The 24,299-nt window shown below is 45.5% G+C and overlaps 1 protein-coding gene across 1 annotated transcript in view; it reads right to left on the bottom strand.

Moving 5' to 3' along the window:
• Nucleotides 1-24,299, bottom strand: part of LOC124717187 (arylalkylamine N-acetyltransferase 1-like) — a 92,226-nt gene that overhangs the window by 67,755 nt on the left and 172 nt on the right. The window lies entirely within an intron of this gene.

The following is a 24,299-nucleotide window of genomic DNA, read 5'->3' as shown; positions in this document are numbered from 1 at the left end:
GACTGGGTCCCATGACGATTCTTCTTTACAGACTCCTGTATCCTCGTCACGATATTTCGTTGGGATGCTCCTGCGTCAGTTTTCCCCTGACGAGCACTACTTCTAAGGGCTGTCAATTCGACTAAATACCTGGGAATTTGTGGTGTGCGTACTGTAAGATATTCAGTACGCACAACATCAGATTATTTGACTTGTCGCTCTAACGAAGCAGGCGAGTGTCAGCAATATGTCTCGTGGTCTTATCGTGGCGTGTTTATCTTCTGCCGTTAGGTCAGACGATGGAAATGCCACTTGCACGCTTAGAGTAGCAGATTGACGGTGACCAACTTTAAACAGAACTTGATTAATTTTCACAAACATTTATTAAAATAATAAAAAGCATAGACATTATGTAACTTGGTTCTGGATGCTGTTTACAATTGACAATCTGAAGTTCCTTTGGTCTTGGTACGTTAATCTTATTCTCACATATCTCTGATACTTGACAAAGTGTCTATTCATTTATCTTCATGGCTATGTGGAGGAATATGGTAATCTTATTAGGCGCAGACTGAAACTTGACTATATACTGGTACAGTCAAATGAAGACTGGTACAGATTAATGCAGACAATTGCAGACTGACTAATCAGAGGTCTGTACACTCGTTATAATACCTCGCGCGTTCAGGTATCACTGCGCGAGTGTGATCAGCGAGGAGAAAAGTTCTACGTTAGCAGCAATCTCATTGGCTGCGTTACATATTAATATGCGGATCGGCGGAAGCAGAATTTGGTCCGTCTCTAAGACAGCGCCATCTCGTAGTGCGGAGACGGACGAGCGCTGCACCTGCGCTGTTGTGCTTAGCGAGGCGCGCTCTAGTGGGAAAGTTGTGTACATGCTGACTACGCGGAACTATGTACACAACAGAATTACAATTACGAGCAACTTAAATTGGAAAGACCACATACTCCTAGATAATATTGTGGGGAAGACGAAACAAAGACTGTGCTTTGTTGGTAGAACAGATAGAAGATGCCATAAACCCACTAAAGAGACAGCCTACATTACACTTGTCCGTCCTCTACTGGAATACTGCTGTGCGGTGTGGGATCCTTACCAGGTGGGATTGACGGAGGCCATCGAGAAAGTGCAAAGCAGGGCAGCTCGTTTCGTGTTATCGTGCAATAGGGGTGAGAGTGTCACTGATGTGATACGCGAGTTGGGGTGTCAGTCACTGAAACAAAGGCGGTTTTCTGTGTGGCGAGATCTATTTACGAAATTTCCATCACCAACTTTCTCTTCCGAATGCGAAAATATTTTGTTGACACCCACCTACGTAGGGAGAAACGATCATCATAATAAAATAAGAGAAATCAGAGCTTGGACGGAAAATTTTAGGTGTTCCTTCTTCCCTCGCGCCATTCTAGAGTGGAATGGTAGAGAAGTAGTGTGAAAATGGTTTGATGAACCCTCTGCCAGGCACTTAAGCGTTAATTGCAGAGTAACCATGTAGATGTAGATCTGATAGCACCACACCGAGGCGGTGTAAAAAGTATGGCAGTACTTTCTCCAACAATGATCAGGTTTTCGTGCGTGACGGCGGTAGTGAATTCACACGTTTCCAGTGTTTACTTTGTTCCCTTATTTTGGGACGATAATTACATACCACTCGTGGTGGTTAGGTAGCTAATGAGGTGACAGGACTGTCCTAATACAGTAGCAAAATTTCAAATACTGTCTCGATTAGGCGGGACTTTTGATAGAGTGTGAGCAGCCGTGGAACCCAGCAGGTGGCCACCTGTCTCGTGTTCAAAACTGTAAGAGTTTCTAGATTATTTTTGACATTCAAGCGATGTGATAGCTCTGTATTTTCATTCCGTGTATCATACACCGTACCTGCACTTTTGATATTTTTCGAACAGTAGTCTTCAGCAGTCCGTCTGCTGCGCCACAGAGGTTCTGAGTAAAAGCAATGTGGTCTTTGGTTGTCTGTAGCATTATCATTGCTGTAGCATTCTGTGGGAAGAAAGTGAATAAATCGGGCCTTGGTCACATTACTGAGAAGGGGACCATACGAACTTCAGCCCATCGATTTGACTCATATTGAAAGGGTGTGCAGGACTCTACTGGGTTTCAGCACACACTAATGATGCAATGAAGGCTTTCACGACTGGGTGTTTCAGCTGCTGAGAATTCTTCCGGGTTGTATGGCCGTGGTCCATGGATCTCTTCAATCCCTGACGTTTCGTCCAAGGCTACGTTGGACATCTTCGGAGGTGCTCCTGATTGTGCTGAGTCTTGCTGACGGCCATACATCCTGGAAGAATTCTCAGCAGCTGACACACTAATGACCCAAAACATCATGACTACCTGTTTAATAGCATGTTGGATTGCACAGTGAGTAACCCTCCAACCTCTGCGTTTTGTGATGCTTCGTGGTCGTCCAGTACCATACGGACTACTCGTTATTTCCCAATCATTCAACCACTTTCCACAGGTGCTCACGACAGTAGTACGCCCACAAGCGACCAGCTTTGCCGTTTCAGAGATTCCCGTTTCCAGCGGTCTTCGTCAGAACCCCTCACATCAATGGATTTCCGCAGTATTGGCTACCCACTCGTCTCTCTTCCGCTTACGTTCTTTCCTTACTGCGTCACACGCCAGCAGCACCACCAGAAGGCAACAATGTCTTGGCTCACCAGTGAAAGTAAACAGAAAGACACAAATCTCAACCGTTTTCGAGAAAATTGAGTTTCAACATTTTTGACGTGGTTGTATACTTTGTAAGGTCGCTAATAATCAAGCACTGCGCAACCGAGCGAATAAGCGTATAGTTCCGTAACTGCGAAGTCTTTGGATCGAATCTCACTGTCGGTACTTCCTTCTTTTTGTTTTCATTCCCACATGTGTGGTACGCCACAAAATAGTGTGATGAGCGAGAACCGCTTAGGAATGTAAACCAAGTTTGTTTTACAATAGACGCATTGAAAGAAGCGTGCAAAAAAATTAGGCATTCGTTACATTTTCTGCATGTAGCAACAATAGTTGTTTTCCATATTTCCACTATTAGCATCATTCTGATTCGTGCAGTGCACCGTAAGATAACGTTATACATATGTGTGGATACATAATATACCAAGTGATCAAAAAGTCAGTATAAATTTGGAAACTTAATAAACCACGGGATAATGTAGATAGAGAGGTAAAAATTGACACAAATGCTTGGAATGGACATGTCCGAAAGAACAGATACCATACTCATATATATAGTTAAGGCTCACCGGCCACTTGACCATCTTCTTCTTCTTCTTCTTCTTCTTCTTCTGTGCGAATGCACGAACAGTGCCCGAACTCTTACGGGAATCGGCAACGCGCCGCGAGTAATGAGTATTATGGGCGGGGGCACTACGAATGTAGTGCGGGACAATACGTTGAGAATGTGGGTTTCGCGGGAGGCGTGCCAGAGATATAACCCTGCAGTCGCGCTATCCTCTGTGCCCTCGGTGGCTCAGATGGGTAGAGCGTCTGCCACGTAAGATCCCGGGTTCGAGTCCCGGTCAGGGAACACATTTTCATCTGTCCCCGTTGACGTATGTCAACGCCTGTAAGCAGCTAAGGGTGTTCATTTCATTGTAATTTCATTTTAACGAGCTGCTTGGTCACCGATGGTATCTGTTCTTTCGGACATGTCCGACATGTCTGGAGGAACAAATACCATCTTAGTAAATACATATTGAGCTCTTCCTGTAAAGAATATCATCTTTGCTTTGTCTTACTTTGTTATGCTAATTATTGCTATTCTGATCAGATAAAGCGCCATCTGTCGGACATTTTTTGAACTTTTGTATTTTGTTGGTTCTAATAAAAACCCATGTCATTCCAAGCATGTGTGTCAATTTGTACCTCTCTATCTACATTATTCCGTGATTTATTCAGTTTTCAAATTTATACTGACTTTTTGATCACCCAGTAAATAAAATGATTGTACTGATTTCATTGAAAGTATGTGTCGTCTTTTTATTTCCAGTCTCCTTACCAAAACATTTTTTCTAGTTTTTTCAGGATAAAGATTATGAAAATAATAAACATATTGCTAGAATTGCATGGGAATGAAGAAAAAGCGGTAGTGCTGGCAATGGGAGTCGATCCGGAGACCTCGCGCTTATAAAACAAAGCAGATACTCTCTTGGCTATCGATTCATTGATTGCTAGCGACCATGAAAAGTATACGAGCACGCCTAAACTTTTCAGAGAGGTTTTTCTCGAAAACGGCTGAGAGCTGCGTGTTCCTCTTTGCATATATTCAGGTCCTATCCGTGCTCTAGAGATCCTAAGTCGGTGGAGGAAGAGGAGAGGGGTGGGGGGGGGGGGGGGAGACTTCATACTGTCTCCTCCTGGGTTAGTCTGAAAATACACTCCTGGAAATGGAAAAAAGAACACATTGACACCGGTGTGTCAGACCCACCATACTTGCTCCGGACACTGCGAGAGGGCTGTACAAGCAATGATCACACGCACGGCACAGCGGACACACCAGGAACCGTGGTGTTGGCCGTCGAATGGCGCTAGCTGCGCAGCATTTGTGCACCGCCGCCGTCAGTGTCAGCCAGTTTGCCGTGGCATACGGAGCTCCATCGCAGTCTTTAACACTGGTAGCATGCCGCGACATCGTGGACGTGAACCGTATGTGCAGTTGACGGACTTTGAGCGAGGGCGTATAGTGGGCATGCGGGAGGCCGGGTGGACGTACCGCCGAATTGCTCAACACGTGGGGCGTGAGGTCTCCACAGTACATCGATGTTGTCGCCAGTGGTCGGCGGAAGGTGCACGTGCCCGTCGACCTGGGACCGGACCGCAGCGACGCACGGATGCACGCCAAGACCGTAGGATCCTACGCAGTGCCGTAGGGGACCGCACCGCCACTTCCCAGCAAATTAGGGACACTGTTGCTCCTGGGGTATCGGCGAGGACCATTCGCAACCGTCTCCATGAAGCTGGGCTACGGTCCCGCACACCGTTAGGCCGTCTTCCGCTCACGCCCCAACATCGTGCAGCCCGCCTCCAGTGGTGTCGCGACAGGCGTGAATGGAGAGACGAATGGAGACGTGTCGTCTTCAGCGATGAGAGTCGCTTCTGGCTTGGTGCCAATGATGGTAGTATGCGTCTTTGGCGCCGTGCAGGTGAGCGCCACAACCAGGACTGCATACGACCGAGGCACACAGGGCCAACACCCGGCATCATGGTGTGGGGAGCGATCTCCTACACTGGCCGTACACCGCTGGTGATCGTCGAGGGGACACTGAATAGTGCACGGTACATCCAAACCGTCATCGAACCCATCGTTCTACCATTCCTAGACCGGCAAGGGAACTTGCTGTTCCAACAGGACAATGCACGTCCGCATGTATCACGTGCCACCCAACGTGCTCTAGAAGGTGTAAGTCAACTACCCTGCCCAGCAAGATCTCCGGATCTGTCCCCCATTGAGCATGTTTGGGACTGAATGAAGCGTCGTCTCACGCGGTCTGCACGTCCACCACGAACGCTGGTCCAACTGAGGCGCCAGGTGGAAATGGCTTGGCAAGCCGTTCCACAGGACTACATCCAGCATCTCTACGATCGTCTCCATTGGAGAATAGCAGCCTGCATTGCTGCGAAAGGTGGATATACACTGTACTAGTGCCGACATTGTGCATGCTCTGTTGCCTGTGTCTATGTGCCTGTGGTTCTGTCAGTGTGATCATGTGATGTATCTGACCCCAGGAATGTGTCAATAAAGTTTCCCCTTCCTGGGACAATGAATTCACGGTGTTCTTATTTCAATTTCCAGGAGTGTAGCTTGCAGTGCATAGAGGTAAACATACAGAGCATGTTCAATTGTGAAAATACGATTTGGTGAGGATTTTCAGGTAACGTTGGTGCTACATTCCTTGCTTGCGCGTAATTTATGATGTGTTTGGAAAACAGAAATTTATAGTGAGTTTTTTTCTTTATTGGTTCAAACATTGGTTAGTTTCATTGGTGAGGCACGATTATGCAAAGTTTTCAGTTCACATGGCTTGCATTCACAAGTTAAAGATTTAGCACACCTTCGCCATTCTATTAAGTCATGGCAGAGTCATAATTCCCATTAAAAGAGTGATTTTTTAAAAGATGGTTGCAGTTGTTGAAGAATCAGAGTTTTAATATAGCTTTTGAATGCTAGTCTCTTTCTGTGCCATTAAGTAAATGCTGCCTTCTCTATCACCTCGTCATGAATTTCATTTTCTGGTTATGTACTCGTATATTATGTAATGGATATTATTGTTACTTCATTTAGAACGGGAAAGTGGTCAAGCTTTGATTATTTAAATGTGTTAAAATGTAAAGTAATGTAGAATAAGCTGTAGCGAATCAGATGGAGCGCTTCAGAAAAGGCAACTGCGCTAGTCAGTTGAGCGAGTATGTTCGGCGCGCAGGAGACGGATAGAGGACAGTTCGGCTGGAGACACCAAAGGGTACAGTTCGGATTGAGACGCGAAAGCGGAAGTCGATCTTTAGGTGAAACGACTTGAAAACTGTGTGGTATCGCGGGACTTAGACTCTGAGCGGTGAGCAGCTGCGCGCCTGCAGCGAACTCCTATAACTTTTCGTGTAAATATCGAGGTGGAGTATTGTGTTTCGCGATGAGATTGTGAATGGTCCAGCTGTGTCAAATGGATATGCGCTTTAGTGTAACAGTAACTCTAAATACGACCACTTTCGCTATTTGTTTGCTTTCTGAATAAACATGATTCTAACCAAATCGCAACTGTCTGGCCTACATCGTTTGTGGGTCGTTAATTTAGTTGCCGATATTATTATTACTGTTATTATACGTTATGTTTACTTTGTATTTCGCAAACTTGCCATCAGACAGACAATTTAACCAATACAATTGCCTTCTTAACTTTGAATGTCGCGGCCAATAGCCTTGCATCAATGCGCTTTCTGATAAATAAAGAACAAAAGTAGCTATTATGCACTAAACTTTACAACAAATATTTTGTTGCCTAATGATTCAATAAGGTGTCATGCTGTCATCGTACAATGTGTTTTGGGTGGAGGCTCAAATGGTTCAAATGGCTCTGAGCACTATGGGACTCAACTTCGGAGGTCATCAGTCGCCTAGAACTTAGAACTAGTTAAACGTAACTAACCTAAGGACATCACACACATCCATGCCCGAGGCAGGATTCGAACCTGCGACCGTAGCGGTCTCGCGGTTCCAGACTGCAGCGCCTAGAACCGCACGGCCACTTCGGCCGGCTCTGTGATAATCTGAAAATACTGATAATTTACTATATCTTCCAAACAAAGAAAGTTACAGAGTTTATATTTACAACGTTTGTCAATTTAATGATGCGCTTCTATATGAAATGTCGATCAACCAAAGCGTTCAGATTTTAGCATTCAGGTCTTTGTTACAAAATTTGTTAATTTCAGTTTAACACTACATCCCTAAGCCTTATAGATATGATAAATATTCAAATTTTATTGGGATTATCATGAATATTTATGGAGAATGGCAGATTAAAATTACTATGGCTGGATTCCCTGCATTACTACAGAATTAATTAGTTTTCATAAATGTTTCCCTTTATGGCCGATCTTAGATCCGCCATATTTAACACTGCTACGTCTCCTCGGTCACAATGGCTTTTGCTGGGTTTCCCTCTGACGTAGGTTCTCGTCTGTCTCACTCGCACACTGCAGCGCTTAGCACTCAATAGACAATAGACCCCATCTTGTGGTGAATCTGCGCCTTTTGTGGCACGCGGTCCTGGAGGACAGAGTTCGTTTCACAGTTCCTGTAGGCTGACTCTTTCGGCCATATACTTAAATGAGAGAGCAGTGCTCGTTAACTCACAATGTGATCATTAAAATGTAGACGCAGGCTTCCGCGGCCGCTGTCACAGTCAATAAAATTCTTCTGGGTTTGAGGCCGCATTGTCAACTACAAAATTCCGACGTTTCGACGACTGTTGCAAGGCGCCTTACTCAGGGTATATTGCAATACAGCCTGAGGAAGGCGCCTTGCAATAGTCGCCGAAACGTCGCAATTTTATAGTTGACAATGCGGCCTCAAACTCAGAAGAATTTTATTGACTGTGATTAGTAAAACTTCATGACTACCCCTCGAATAGGAAGATACCTACATTATTTCTCCCTATATACCACTCATGAATCGCATACACAGGCGGAAGGGAGGCGGGAGCGGGATGATGTTGGTACACAAGATAACCTCCGTAACGCACCACTCGCTGACTTAGAAAGTGCAGATACTGTTGCGAGCTGCTACGTCAAAAATGAGTCACACGGCAAGATAAACAGCTTACTGAATGCTCTACTACAGAGTACAACACAGGAACACGACACCAATTTCCTCTGTAAACAACGATTGGAATGTAACACCAATCGTTCGATTGACATTAGCTCCTTAGATCATGGAGCACGTCTACAGCGGCTGTGAGAACGTCCTTAGAAAATCTCTTTGCACCAGATGTTCCTTCAACTGCCGAACATATGGAAATCGTGTGGTGCACGATGTGGACTGAATGGCGGATGTTTACAAACCACCCATCTAGAAGGGTGAAGTTGGGCCTGTAACGTGTTCGCCGAGTAGAGTGTCCCACTGTCGAACGGCACTGCTCAACTTTCCATTCCTCTTGACGTCGCACAGCATTGCGAGTGTCGCACAGTGCGAATAGCCGTAATGGTTGTGTCCTTTGTCATAAACTCTGCGTACACAACTCCTTCACAGTCGAAGAAGACAGTGGCCATGACGATCCCTGCTGACGACGCAACATAGCACTTCATCCGCGGAAACGATGACGTGTGTCTCCATTCTGAAGGCGCTCTCTTTGTTGCACGTGGAAAATTATTGACACGTGTCTCATCGAGCGTAGGACGGCTCAGCAAATCACTGCTTTCCGCGGATGCGGTCGCTCTGTCACTAGGTGCAAGTATTTCTATTTGACAGCACATCGGCGACTCGCTCTTATTTGTGATGAAGAAGTAGGGATAAGGAATCATGCCTTATCCGAAACTCACCTTGAGCAGTTAATCAAAGAACCAACTAGTGGAAGTGACGTCTTAGGCCTGCTGTTGAAAAATAGACCCCATCTGTACCGTAGAACAGGGAATCAATGACCATAAGGCAGTTAAAGCATCACTGAATACGACGGTAAACAGGAATACAGAGATAGTTAGATCATTCTGTTTAGCAAGAGCGACAAAAACAGAGTTTATTCTTCAGTTTCTCCCGGTGTATTTGTTGCTCGAACAGTCCACGGGTATATAGCTCTAACACTATGGGACTCAACATCTGAGGTCATCAGTCCCCTAGACTTAGAACTACTTAAACCTAACTATCCTAAGGACATCACACACATTCATGCCCAAGGCAGGATTCGAACCTGCGACCTTAGCAGCAGCGTGGTTTCGGGCTGAAGCGCCTAGAATCGCTCGGCCACAGCGGCCGGCACCACGGATATACTGCCGGTTCATAGTGTCCAACGGAAGTCATAGTGTCACGGAAGAAGAGGTAGCCACTGCCTTTATTCCGTACAATGGCGCACTATCAGGGAAAATCGGCCGTATATTAAAGAAACAGCGAGTTAAAACCGTCTTTTGCCCGACCAATAAAACACGGTCATTACTGGTAAGTGTGAAAGATGACCTCTGTTTGAGGATGGCCGGCATATACCAAATTCCCTGTGAGTGTGGGAAGACTTATATCGGACAAACAGTGCGCATTATCGAAGATCGTTGCCGAGAACATCAAAGGCACACTCGACTGAAATATCCAAATCAGTCGGCGGTAGCAGAGCACTGTTCGTCCGAGAAACACGAGATGGATTATGAGTGTACCAAGATCTCGTTCAGACCTCTAAATATTGGGACAGCGTTATAAGGGAGGCTATCGAAATTTGCACCAGGGAAGATCAACCGAGATTGCGGCCACAGTCTCAGCAAGGCTTGGGACCCAGCACTGAATGTAATTAAGAAAACTCTCAGCAAGAAGTACGAACTGGCGACCAGGGCGGACGTAGCAAGCACCTCGGCGCTACGACAGATCAGATTCCGACGCCCACGTCTTCGCGACCGCCGGCGCGCGGGCGCGGACGGCGGAGAGAGCGGCCCGCGTGGGGAGGGGAGTTAAAGCGGCCGCCCGCCCTCAGGAGCTCAGTTCGTCAGCGCACCTGACGATGGCGACATGTCTGATCGCCGAAATTTGTGCCCGTTGGACACTATGAACCGGCAGTATACCCGTGGACTGTTCGAGCAAAACAGAGTTTAGATTATATGACAGGTCAACATGAAAATTTCATCTCCAGCACTGACAACGATGACCATCAATGGACAAAGTTCAATAGCATTGTAGAATTGTTTCGATCGATATTTGCCGAGAAAAATTGTGAGGGTTGGAAAAGACACACAGTGATTCGACTATCAAGCTGCTACAAAAGCAAAGAGGGCTTCCCTGCTAATTTAAACGTAGTCAAAGTCTCAAACATAAACAAAAACTAAACGAAGAAATAACTAGCGTAAGAAGAGCCATGTGTTCAGCAAATTTTCTTTTTTCTTTGCGTCTTCTCCCGCTCCAAGGAGGGGTCGCCCTTGTTATTACGCATTTGGCAGTGTTAGTTGCAGAGGGTGGCCGGATGCTTTTCCTGCCGCCACGCCGACCCCCCCGGGACGTAACGAGTGTACCACAGCTGTCTGCGTCTAGTGTAAGCCACGAAATAGTGCGGACGTGTTCAGGCGTGTAACTGTGGCGGAACGTGCAGACCAGCTCGGTGTTCACCTAGCGGAATGTGGAAAACCGCCTAAAAACCACATCCAGGCTGGCCGGAAAACCGGACCCCGTCCTTAATCCGCCGGGCGGAATCGATCAGGGGCCGGCGCGCCTACCCGAGTGTAGAGACCCTGTATACAGAGAGAGTGGCCATAGATCAAGTTGCCCGTGATTGGTTGATTAGCTTTGGCAGAAAAATGGCGCCAAACGTCTCTCGCGCTTCCTATGTTCGCCGTGCTTTTGAATTGAAGTTCAGAGGACTTTTGGAAACGATTAAAAGGTATTTGAATTACTGAGAGACTTGTTATGCGTTGTGGATGCATGTTCGATTTAGTTGTATATCGTTTTTAGTACGCAATTAGCGTTTGCGATGTTAAATACGAGTTGAAATAATGAAGTGTTTTGTGATGAAGTCGGTAGCCCTACATGTTTGAAGTAAACACGTTAGTAATTGTACAGTATTGTTTTTGACATCTGTAATTCGTTCTGCAGACGTTCGTAAATGATGCCAGGTTGTGCTTCATTTGATTGTTCCAATAGAGGCGAAGGTGGATTTCGAATGTCAGCATTTCCACGCAATGAAGAAAGACGAAAGCAGTGGGCAGTAGCAGTCAACAGGGCTGACATACGAGTAAATCAAACGGGAGCCTTGTGGAAACCAACCAAGTACTCTTATCTATGAGAAGTAAGTCGTTTTTGCTTTTGACTACATATAAAACAACTTGCAATACACATCGTTAAATTTGAAAACAGACCTGTAAATTGGCTGTGTGAAAATTATTATAAGACATTATTCTTATAAACAAAGGCATTTAACGAATGATTACGCCATATTGTCTTGTGCTTTGGAGTCGGTGAGTTTGTACTCCACTACTCCACTACTGGTGATTCAAAAGTCCCGCCCGCAATTTGGCAGAAAAATGGCCGCCGTATCGTCCGGTTGGCCGCTCTCTCCCTATACAGGCTCTCTACCCGAGTCCAGGAAGCAGCGCATTAGCGCTTTTTGTTACTCTGGAGGGGCCATGTGTTCAGCAAATGCGAAAGTAAAATTCTGTCTATCAACATGATAGAAAATTCTCAGCAGTTTTGATCTTACGTTAAAGAAATGGACCGAAGACGTCTGCCCACTCACTCTGTGACCATACTGGCGCTGTAAAAGAGGATGATACAGAAAATGAAGAAAGGCCGGTCGAAATGTCCGAGCGGTTCTAGGCGCTGCAGTCTGGAACCGCGAGACCGCTACGGTCGCAGGTTCGAATCCTGCCTCGAGCATGGATGTGTGTGATGTCCTTAGGTTAGTTAGGTTTCAGTAGTTCTAAGTTCTAGGGGACTGATGACCACAGATGTTAAGTCCCATAGTGCTCAGAGCAATTTTTGAACCAAAATGAAGAAATACTAAATGTCTTTTCCAAAACAGTTTCACAGAGGAAGAACGCACTGTAGTCACTCATCTCAACCGTAGCGTATACAACATAGTCACAGATAGGCTATGTACACTGAAGAGCCAAAGAAACTGGTACACGAGCCTAATATCATTTAGGACGCCCGGGAGCACGCACAAGTCCACAACACTACGTGGCTTGGACACGTCTAATGTCTGAAGTAGTGCTGGAGGCAACTGACACTATGAATCCTGTAGGGCCGTCCATAAATCCGAAAGAGTACGAGGGGGTGGAGATCTCTTCTGAACAGCACGTTGCAAAGCATCCCAGATACACTCAATAATGTTCACGTCTTGGGAGTCTAGAGCCAGCGGCAGCCTTTGAACTCAGAAGAGTGCTGCAAGCGTGCAGAAGTGCCGCAACTCGACGTGGTATGGACTCGAGTAATGCGTGATGCAGCGCTGGAGGGAATTGACACCATGAATCCTGCAGGGCTGTTCGTAAATCCGTAAGAGAATGAGGGGGTGGCGATCTCAACAGCACGTTGCAAAGCAACCCAGAAGAGTGTTCCTGGTGCCATTCTGTAGCCATTCTAGACGTGTGAGGAATCGCATTCCCCTACTGTAGTCGCACAAGTCCGTCAGAGCGCACAATGGACAAGAATGGATACAGGTGGTCAGGCAGGATGTCCACGTACGTGTCACGGTGTCAGAGTCGTATCTAGACGTGTCAAGGTCCCATATCACTCCAACTGCACACGCCCCACACCATTAAAGCGCCTCAACCAGCTTCAACAGTCCCCTGTTGACATGCAGCGTCCATGGATTCATGAGTTTGTCTCCATACCAGTTCACATTAATCCGCTCGATACAATTTGAAACGAGACTTCTCCTACTAGGCAACATGTTTCCAGTCATCAACAGTTCAATGTCGGTGTTGACAGCCCAGGCGAGGCGTAAAGCTTTGTGTCGTGCAGTTATCAAGGGTACACAAGTATCGATGATGCTTCGTTGAATGGTTCGCACGCTGACAGTTGTTGAAACAAATGTTCAAATGTGTGTCACATCTAATGGGACATAACTGCTAAGCTCATCAGTCCGTAAGGTTACACACTACTTAACCTAAAGTATCCTAAAGACAAACACACACACCCATGCCCGAGGGAGGCCTCGAACCTCCGCCGGGACCAGCCGCACAGTCCATGACTGCAGAGCCTGAGACTGCTCGGCTAATAACGCGCGGCGACAGTTGTTGAAAGCCCACCACTGAAATCTACAGCAATTGGCGGGAGTGTAGACTTCTGTCACGTTAAACGATTCTCTTCGCTCGTCGTTCGTCCCGTTCTTGCACGATCTTTTCCCGGCCGCTGCGATGACGGAGATTTGATGTTTTACCGAATTGCTGATGTTATTGGTACACTCTTGAAATGGTCGTACAGGAAAATCTCCAGTTCATCGCTATCTCGGAGATGCTGTGTCCCATGGCTCGTGCGCCGACTGTAACACTATATTCAAACTCACTTATATCTTGATTACCTGCCATTGTAACTGCAGTAACCGATCTAACAGCAGCGCCAGACACTTGTCTTATATAGGCGTTGCCGACCGCAGCGCCGTATTCTGCCTGTTTACATCTCTCTGTATTTGAAAACGCGTGTCTGTACCAGTTTCTTCGACGCTTCAGTGTAAAGAAGTAGCCAAGAGATAGAAAAACAACTGAAATCGCTCAACGAGATACCAGTTTGATTCTGCACAGTGTATGCGAAGTGGCCTGCCCCTCTTTAAGGAGCTGTGTAAGCCCAGGCCTCTGGAAGAGCGAAACGCACCGAATAATTGGAAAAAGGAACAGGTTATTCCAGTTTTGAAAGAGGGGCGTCGAAAAGACGCAAAAAATTATAGGTCTATACCTCTGACGTCTGCCTATCGTAAAATTTTGGAACATGTTTTAAACTGACATATTATCACATTTCTGGAGCCGGCCGAGGTGGCCGAGCGGTTCTAGGCGCTACAGTCTGGAACCGCGCGACCGCTCCTGTCGCAGGTTCGAATCCTGCCTCGGGTATGGGTGTGTGTGATGTCCTTAGGTTAGTTAGACTTAAGTAGTTCTAAGTTCTAGGAGACTGATGACTTTAGAAGTTAAGTCCCATAGGGCTCAGAGCCATTTGAAATATTTGAACATTTCTGGAGACGATGATCGTGTGAATCGCAGCTCGCTCTGTTCGCCCGCGAGAACCAGAGAGCTGCAGATACAGGCGCCCAGGTAGATGCCGTGTTGCTTGACGTCCGGAAGGCATTAGGTACAGCTCCGCGCTGTCACGTAATGAATAAAATACGACCGTATGGAATATCAGACCACAGCATGTCATTCTGAATGGGGAAGGGTCTTCAGACGAAAAAATTACTTCGGGAGTACCCAAAGTAGTGTTACAGGTCCATTACTTTCTACTTAATACGTAACGTCGGAAGTTGCACAAGGCTTTTCGCGGATGATGGGGTTCTGCCCAGAGAAGTCGCAAGTGGTGTGAGATGGTTCAAATGGCTCTGAGCACTATGAGGCTTAACATCTGAGGTCATCAGTCCCCTAGAACTTCCATCTACTTAGACCTAACTAACCTAAGGACATGACACACATCCATGCCCGAGGCAGGATTCGAACCTGTGACTGTAGCAGTCGCGCGGTTCCGGACTGAAGGGCCTTGAACTACTCGGCCACCGAGGGCGGCGATGTGAGATGGAACCAGCGTGTGAGAACTGTGGTACGGAAGGTGAATTGACGACTTCGGTTTATTGAGGAAATTTTAGGAAAGTACACTACCGGCCATTAAAATTTCTACACCACGAAGATGACGTGCTACAGACGCGAAATTTAACTGACAGGAAGAAGTTGGTGTGATATGCAAATGATTAGCTTTTCAGAGCATACACACAAGGTTGGCGCCGGTGGCGACACCTACAACGTGCTGACAAGAGGAAAGTTTCAAACCGATTTCTCATACACAAACAGCAGGCGTTGCCTGGTGAAACGTTGTTGTGATGCCTCGTGTAAGGAGGTGAAATGTGTACCATCACGTTTCCGACTTTGATAAAGGTCGGATTGTAGCCTATCGCGATTGCGGTTTATCGTATCGCGACGTTGCTGCTCGCGTTGGTCGATATCCAATGACTGTTAGCAGAATACGGATTCGGTGAGTTCAGGAGGGTAATACGGAACGCCGTGCTTGATCCCAATGGCCTCGTATCACTAGCAGTCGAGATGACAGGCATCTTATCCGCATGCCTGTAACGGATCGTGCAGCCACGTCTCGGTCCCTGAGTCAACAGATGGTGACGTTTTGCAAGACAACAACCATCTGCACGAACAGTTCGATGACGTTTGCAGCAGCATGGACTATCAGCTCTGGGACCACGGCTGCGGTTACCCATGACGCTGCATCACAGACAGGAGCGCCTGCGATGGTGTACTCTACGACGAACCTAGGTGCACGAATGGCAAAACGTCATTTTTTCGGATGAATCCAGGTTCTGTTTACAGCATCATGATGGACGCATCTGTGTTTGGCGACATCGCGGTGAACGCAAATTGGAAGCGTGTATTCGTCATCGCCATACTGGCGTATTACCCGGCGTCATGGTATGGGGTACTATTAGTTACACGTCTCGGTCACCTCTTGTTCGCGTTGACGGCACTTTGAACAGTGGACGTTACATTTCAGATGTGTTGAGTCCCGTGGCTCTACGCTTCATTCGATCCCTTCAAAACCCTACATTTCAGCAGGATAATGCGCGACCGCATGTTTCAGGTCATGTGCGGGCCTCTCTCGATACAGAAAATGTTCAACTGTTGCCCTAGCCAGCACTTTCTCCAGATCTCTCACCAATTGAAAACGTCAGGTCAATGGTGGCCGAGCAACTGGCTCGTCACAATACGCCCGTTACTACTCTTGATGAACTGTGGTATCGTATTGAAGCTGCATAGGCAGCTGTACCTGTACACGCCATCCATGTTCTGTTTGACTCAATGCCCAGGTGTATCAAGGCCGTTATTACGGCCAGAGGTGGTTGTTCTGGGTACTGATTTCTCAGGATCTATGCACCCAAATTGCGTGAAAATGTAATCACATGTCAGTTCTAGTATAATATATTCGTCCAATGAATCCCCTTTTATCATCTGCATATCTTCTTGGTGTAGCAACTTTAATGGCCAGTAGTGTATATTTCACTTACTTTACTCCTCGGCTCTAGAGCCCTTGAAGGGCCTTGGCCTGCATCACAATATCCTGCCATTCTGTCCGATCCATGACTTTTCGTCTCCATCCTCTGACACCCAGCTTTTCATGTCTTCTTCAACTCCATCTACCCATCTCTTTCTGAGGCGTCCGTTCCGCCGTCTGCCTCCAGCCTTGCCATCACAAATCCTCTTACATGCTCTGTCTTCTTCCATTCTGACCACCTGCCCTGCCCACCGCAGTCTTCTTATTTTTAATGGTGGTGACAATGTCAGGTTCTTCAAAAAGGTGTTGTTCTGCATTCGTACGAATGCGGCAACCTTCTTGATCATATATTGGGCCATATATTTTACGTAGCGCCTTTCTTACTCATATGCTAAGGATCCTTTCCTCATTTACAGTCTTGGTCCACGTTTCGGCACTATACATAACAGCTGGTCTTATAATTTTTTTGTAAATGAGGATTTTGTATTTTTGTGATAGAAGCGAACTCCTAAGCATGGGTACTGCGGTAAAGTAGCATCTGTTACCTGGTGCTATTCTGGCTTTACCTCACTGCCAATGTCATTTGAGTCAGTGATAGTCGACCCAAGGTACTTTAAGTCTCTCACCCTTACAAACTCCCTGTCGGCTATCCTTAGATTTGGTAGGTTTTGTGTCATTGCCATATACTTGGTCTTTTCGACATTGACTGTCAGGTCAAGGTCCCTTGCACCTTTTTCCAGTTGTTGATAGGCTTCGCCTAGCACAGCAGTGTTTCGTGCGAGTAATGCTACATGTCAGCGTAGGCTAGGTACTGTAGTGAACGATTTAGGAAAGTATGATTCATCTCTAAAGGAGAATGCATACAGCACGCTGGTGCGAGCTGCTCTTGAGTTATGCTCGAGTGTTTTGGATCCGTACCAAGTCGGCTTGAAAGAGCCGCGCGGAATTAGCCGCGCGGTCCAAATGCGCTGCAATCATGGACTGTGCGGCTGGTCCCGGCAGAGGTTCGAGTCCTCCCTCGGGCATGGGTTTGTGTGTTTGTCCTTAGGATAATTTAGGTTAAGTAGTGTGTAAGCTTAGGGGACTGATGACCTTAGCAGTTAAGTCCCATAAGATTTCACACACCATTGAACATCGGCTTGAAGGAAGGCATCGAACCAGTTCAGGTGTGGGGTGCTACATTTCGTACAGATAGGTTCCAGCAACACGTAAGTTCGGAAATTCAGATGGGACTCCCTGGAGGGAATGGGACTTTTTTTTTCGAGAAACGCTATTCAGAAAATTTAGAGAATCGGGTTTTCAAGGTGACTGCCGCACGATTCTATTGCCGCCAACATGCATTGCGCGTAAGGGCCACGAAGATAAAATTCGAGTAATTAGCGCTCATACTGAGGCGTATAGACAATCGCTTTTACCTTGCTCTGTCTGCGAGTGGCCGGCCGCTGTGACCGAGCGGTTCTAGGCGCTTCAGTCTGGAACCGCGCTATTGCTACGGCCGATGTTCAGATGTGTGTGAAATCTTATGGGACTTAAATGGTTCAAATGGCTCTGAGCACTATGCGACTTAACTTCTGAGGTCATCAGTCGCCTAGAACTTAGAACTAATTAAACCTAACTAACCTAAGGACATCACACACATCCATGCCCGAGGCAGAATTCGAACCTGCGACCGTAGTGGTCACGCGGTTCCAAACTGAAGCGCCTGTAACCGCACGGCCACACCGGCCGGCCTATGGGACTTAACTACTAAGGTCATAAGTCCCTAAGCTTACACACTACTTAACCTAAGTTATCCTAGGGACGAACACACACACCCATGCCCGAGGGAGGACTCGAACCTACGCCGGGACCAGCCGCACAGTCCATGACTGCAGCGCCCAAGACCGCGCGGCTAATCCCGCGCGGCAGTAGCATAATTGTCCGTGCCTTGGAGCCAGAAACGTGTTACAGCGGATGGAGGAACTCATCTTGATGTCTCGGCGAACAAACTCGCCGGACGTAAATCCTATTGAACCCGTCTGGATCGCTGTCGGGCGTCATCAGCGAGTACGCAAATTACCTGCCCGTCATGTACGCGAATTACATGACCTGTGCGTAGACATCTAATGCCTCATACCTCCACAAACCTACCAACGAGCTGTCGGATCCCTGACACGCAGAAAGGTCACCTATTTCTTTCCTAAGATGGACAAAGAAGCTACGAGGTGTGGCTAGAAAAAAACCAGACTAGTACTGGTGAAACAATAAAACGAATGCAATAAGGCTGAAAGTCACGTGGCCTGTCACGTGACTCTCGCTCCGCCTACTGCTCGAGTTTCATCTGCCTCCTGCACTCAGTCTGCCCGTGGCGTCTCTTTTAAGTAGTTGACGTTTTGTCTGTGCGTCGGAAAATGTTGAGTGTACAGAAAGAACAGCGTGTTAACATCAAATTTTGTTTCAAACTAGGAAAATCTGGAAGTGAAACGTTTGTAATGTCCAACAAGTGTACGGCGATGATTGTTTATCGCGAACGCAAGTGTTTGAGTGGTTTAAACGATTTAAAGATGGCCGCGAAGACACCAGTGATGACACTCGCACTGGCAGACCATTGTCAGCAAAAACTGATGCAAACATTGAAAAAATCGGTAAACTTGTTCGACAAGATCGCCGTTTAACAATCAGAGCAGTGTCTGAGTTAACAGGAGTTGACAAGAAAAGTGTTAGGCAGATTCTTCATGAAAGTTTCAACATGAACAAAGTGTGTTCAAAAACGGTTCCAAAGTGTCTCACAATTGAACAGACGGAACGCCGAAGAATGATTTGTTCTCACATCCTGGAAAACATTGAAAGTGATCCCACCTTCTTACAAAATGTTATTACTTGCGATGAATCGTGGTTTTTTACTTACGATCCCGAAACTAAACGCCAATCGATGCATTGGAAAACTCCTGGTTCTCCACGACAAAAAAAAGCACGAATGTCAAAATCGAAATTCAAGGCAATGATGATTGTTTTTTTTTGACATCAAAGGGATTGTGCACATTGATTGGGTACCAGAGGGACAAACAGTGAATCAGCATTACTACATTAGCGTCCTGGCTACCCTACGTGAGCGAGTACGGAGAAAACGGAACGATTTTTGGAGAAAAAAGTCATGGATCCTTCACCAAGACAATGCCCCAGCTCACAGTGCGTTGTCAGTGAAGACGTTTTTGGCAAAACACAACATTCCCATCTTAGATCATCCACCCTACTCACCTGATTTGGCCCCCTGTGACTGTTTTCTTTTCCCTAAAGTCAAGTCAGCTTTGAAAGGAACTAGAGTTGAGACTGTTGAAGCAGTAAAAGAAAAAGCGACGGAAGTAATGTATGGACTTACCGAAAATGATCTGCAGCATTGCTATGAATAGTGGAAAATTCGTATGGAGCGGTGTAGAGACCGAGGAGGAGAGTACATTGAAGGAGATAACATGACATTGTAAATAATTGTAAATAAATGTTTTTTCCAGCATCAGTCCGGTTTTTTTCTAGCCGCACCTTGTATTAAGCACCTGGTCATAATGTTTTGGCTCATCAGCATACTTCCATAAAATATCTGGTCGTATGCGTTCTGAGCAATCTGAAGCGGCACGACCACATAAAATTAATCTCTGGTAAGGTAGATGTTACACTGATATTCATTGGAAGAATCCTCGGGACATGTAGTTTAGCAACAAAGGGAGTAGCTTACAAAACACTCCATTCGACCAATACTTGAATATTGCTCTTCACACTGAGATCACTACAAGGTGGGAGTAATAGAGGAAACAGAGGACATCGAAATAAGAGCAGCACGTTTCGTTACAGGTTCATTTAGTAAGCGCAAAAGCGTCACACACATGCTTAGGCAACGTCTGTGTCATGTACTGTAGGAGAGGTGTTCTGACTCACGGTATGGTCTACTGTTAAAGCTCCGAGAGCGTAGCTTCCTAGAAGAGGTAGCTAATATACAGGGCGTAACGTGTATAACTGTAGATATTTTATTGGCTGAACGACTTTTCATCAGTATTTAATTCATTTGCAGACTAACAGTTATAGCTATTAGGGTTAGTATGTTTTGGGGCTGGTTGTAACGTCCTAGTGCTTGTGGCAAGAGAAAGCCGTTAAAGCTTATTTTCCTCTCGGTATCAGGTCAGGTGTTGAAGAGTGGGTGCAAGACGCAAAACGGGCAGTCTATGCTGACAGGTGCTAGTTCACTTAGTGGTGCAATTACGGCCATGCAGAAAAAACAGGTCGTAATTTTTGTGACGTGTTTGTGGAGAGACAGTTCGATGCAGAGTAAAAGGAACCACCTTCCTAATTTGTGTACGTATTACGATACAACACACAAAAATAGCTGCACTTACATTCGTTATCACCCACTCGAGTCAGAAGATAGCAAGAGCCGACAAATTCAAGAATTATAGCACAATCAGCTTAACAGCTCATGCATCCAAGTTGCTCACAAGAGTAATATACAGAAGAATGGAGAAGAAAACTGAGAATTTGTTGTATGAAGATCAGTTTGGCTTTAGGAAAGGTTAAGGCATCACTGAGACAGTTCTGGCGTTGCGTTTGGTAATGGAAACAAGAGTGAAGGAAAAACAAGACACGGTCGTTCGATATGTCAACCTGGAAAGAAGCGTTCGATAATGTAAAATGGTGCAAGATCTTCGAAATTCCGAGTAAATAGGATTAAGGTATGGGGAAAGAAGGGTAATATATAATACGTACAAGAACGAAGAGGGAAAGATAAGACTAGAAGACCTCCGGCCGAAGTTGCCGAGCGGTTCTAGGCGCTTCAGTCTGGAACTGCGAGACCGCTACGGTCGCAGGTTCGAATCCTGCCTCGGACATGGATGTGTGTGATGTCCTTAGGTTAGTTAGATTTAAGTAGTTCTAAGTTCTAGGGGACTGATGACCTCAGAAGTTAAGTCCCATAGTGCTCAGAGCCATTTGAACAATTTTTGACTAGAAGACCAAGATAGAAATGCTGCGAGTAAAAAGGGTGTAAGCTAATGGTGTAGTATTTCGCCCCTACTGTTCAATTTGTACAACGAAGAAAGATTGAGGGACAAAAAAGAAAGGTTCAAGCATGCGATTAAAATTAACGGTAAGAGAATATCAGTGATTATTCGCTGATCACGTTGCTGTCCTCAGTGAAAGTAAAGAAGAATTATAGGACGTGCTGAATGGAATGAACAGTCTAATGAGTAGAGAATATTGACTGAGGGTCAATCGAAGGAAGACAACAATAATGAGAAGAGCAGAAATGGGAATACCAAGAAACGTAACATCAGTATTGGGGTCACGAAATAGAAGAAGTTAAGAACTTCTGCTACCTAGGTAGCAAAAATAAACCTTCATTTATGGGTTGCCATTCAGGCAAGTGTCATATTAGTCATGAGTTTGTTCTGCAACAGGACAATGAGCGCAAACATGCTTCTAAACTGTGCAGAAGTTATGTCAGTAGAAAAGGAGAAGTGAGGGGAACTGAAGAACTTCACTTGACCAAGTCAGTCATCTGACCTAAATCGGGCTGAACTCTTACGAGGTGAATTTTACATGGAGGTCAGTAAACCAACGTCATCTAATGTTGAAGATCTATGGAGTAATTTACAGACATGTCGGACTGCAATATCTGCTAAAACACACAAAATCATATTTCCAAAATGCCAAGAGTTTATACAGCTGTTCTGGGGGCAAAGGGTCGGTACTTTGAAGACACTGCAATACAAACTATATTTTATTCTACTTAGTGCTAGAGGGAGAAAATATTTATTTTGTTCGTCTGTTTAGTTTGGTCGATGTGTTTGTACAATGTGATTAAGTGTATGGTTTTTATGATAGGTAATCAAAAACTTTTGACTGGTAGTCTATTTATTTTTTTATTTCCTCTCGAGGTACTGTAAAGCCTTCAGACGAACCAGTTCACTAATGGAGTAAGAGTTGCTAAACATTACTGTAATTTCAACATTGCTAGCTATTACAAAAGGTTATATTAGAAGCTGTGCAAATAAGCATCCATACAAATAGTAAATGCAGTTTTCGTTAGTGTTACTAACTGGTTTGGCACAAATGGGCTAGCTTTTAAACCCCGAAAAAGTACAGGTAATCCAGTTCTGTACTTTCAGAACTCTGTTGCAGTATGTAGGGTCTCAAAGGCAGGCAGGTGCTGAAGTAAATATGTTATTTAATCGAAGGCTTCCGAGTTTTGCCAGTTTCTGCTGAGTGATGATTTGAGAAAGACGCGACGGTGGAGGAAACGAAGAATATGTGGAGGTGATGTGTAATTTACGTTCCCCCTTGCGATGTAATCAGTCCTAATACACATTATGAGCTCCCTAATACGGATATGTATCGATATTTTCATTTGTGAGAGAAGAAGCTCATATAAAACTATAATCTCCAAAACTCCATCATTCATGTATCGCTTTTGACATTTCACGTCATTAGGATAATTTAGAAATTTTGACGTTAAATATTTTCGCTAAGTTCCTTAAAAATATTAGTTGATTTAAACAGGGTCTTTATCACAAATGTAAATAATTTTCTTTTTTGCCTTTATACGGAATATTTGTCCTCTCTCGCACTTTGGTGGGAAGAGCTCTAAGAAGCAGTTCTGTTTTAGTTGTTGTAAAGAGCAGTCCTGTTGTGTACAGAGCTAAAGGTTGGAGGCTGATGGCTGTAAAATTTCTTAATCAGTCGAGTGAAACATTTCCTTATATAGATGGTAACAGTGTGTAAACTTTTCATTTCATAGTTAGCGACCGAACGAACACTAGAACTTTTGATTTCTTAGTGCAAGAAGTATCCGCGACCGTCATATCCCCGAAAAGAACACGAGTCCAGCAACAGAATCACGTAAATAACAATGCATTAAATTCGTAATATGGGCCTTCCTTTCAGTATTACTAAAAAGTGTCTAACATCCTGGAAGTGGAAACGTCACTAAACAGTTATTCTTTAGTGAAACGACATGTTACACCCTCCAACCAGTATTATTGCCGCTCCCAAGTTTCGGTTGATATGATCTGCTGTGAAAACAAGAAAGAATCCAAGAAGCAGTTGTTAATCGTTTTACCTACAGACTGCTACCCTCTGTTCGTCTACCATCAAGCTAAACCGTCGTGTAAATTTATCATCGGCTGCATTATTCAAGCCGGCCGGAGCGGCCGAGAGGTTCAAGGTGCTACAGTCTGGAACCGCGCTACCGCTACGGCCGCAGGTTCGAATCCTGCCTCGGGCATGGATGTCTGTGATGTCCTTAGGTTAGTTAGGTTTAAGTAGTTCTAAGTTCTAGGGGACTGATGACCGAAGCAGTTAAGTCCCATAGTGCTCAGAGCCATTTGAACCATTTTTTGCATTGTTCAAGCTTGTGGTACCGATAATACCGCTGGAAGTAGATCTGACTCATGTTTAAGGTATTTTGCTGTTTAGAGCGAATTTAAGGCTATCACTTGCTAAGGAATCGTAACTCTTAAGTTTACCAGACAATAGTTGTGCTAAATCCATCTAATTCTCGTATGAAATCTCAATTTCGATGTCTTAATTTTTAAAAAACTAACTTACAAAATTATAAAAGTCGCTAAATCTGCGTAGAAACATTTGCAAATTGTAGAAGAACTGGAGGAAAGTTCGTCGGTTCTGACAGAATCGTTGAATCACGTCTGCGTCGAACTAGTGGCCAGCTACAAAATGGTTCAAAACAGCTCTGAGCACTATGGGACTTAACATCTGAGGTCATCAGTCCCCTACAACTTAGAACTACTTAAACCTAACTAACCCAACTAAGGACATCACACACATCCATGCCCGAGGCAGGATTCGAACCTGCGACCTAGCGGTCGCGTGGTTCCAGACTGAAGCGCCTAGAACCGCTTGGTCACACCGGCCGGCTGACTAGCTACA

This window comes from Schistocerca piceifrons, chromosome 9 (assembly GCF_021461385.2).
Source record: "Schistocerca piceifrons isolate TAMUIC-IGC-003096 chromosome 9, iqSchPice1.1, whole genome shotgun sequence".
Taxonomy (NCBI): Eukaryota; Metazoa; Arthropoda; class Insecta; order Orthoptera; family Acrididae; genus Schistocerca; species Schistocerca piceifrons.
The sequence above is the reverse complement of the archived record's forward strand: the minus strand, read 5'-3'. Positions and strand labels throughout refer to the sequence as shown.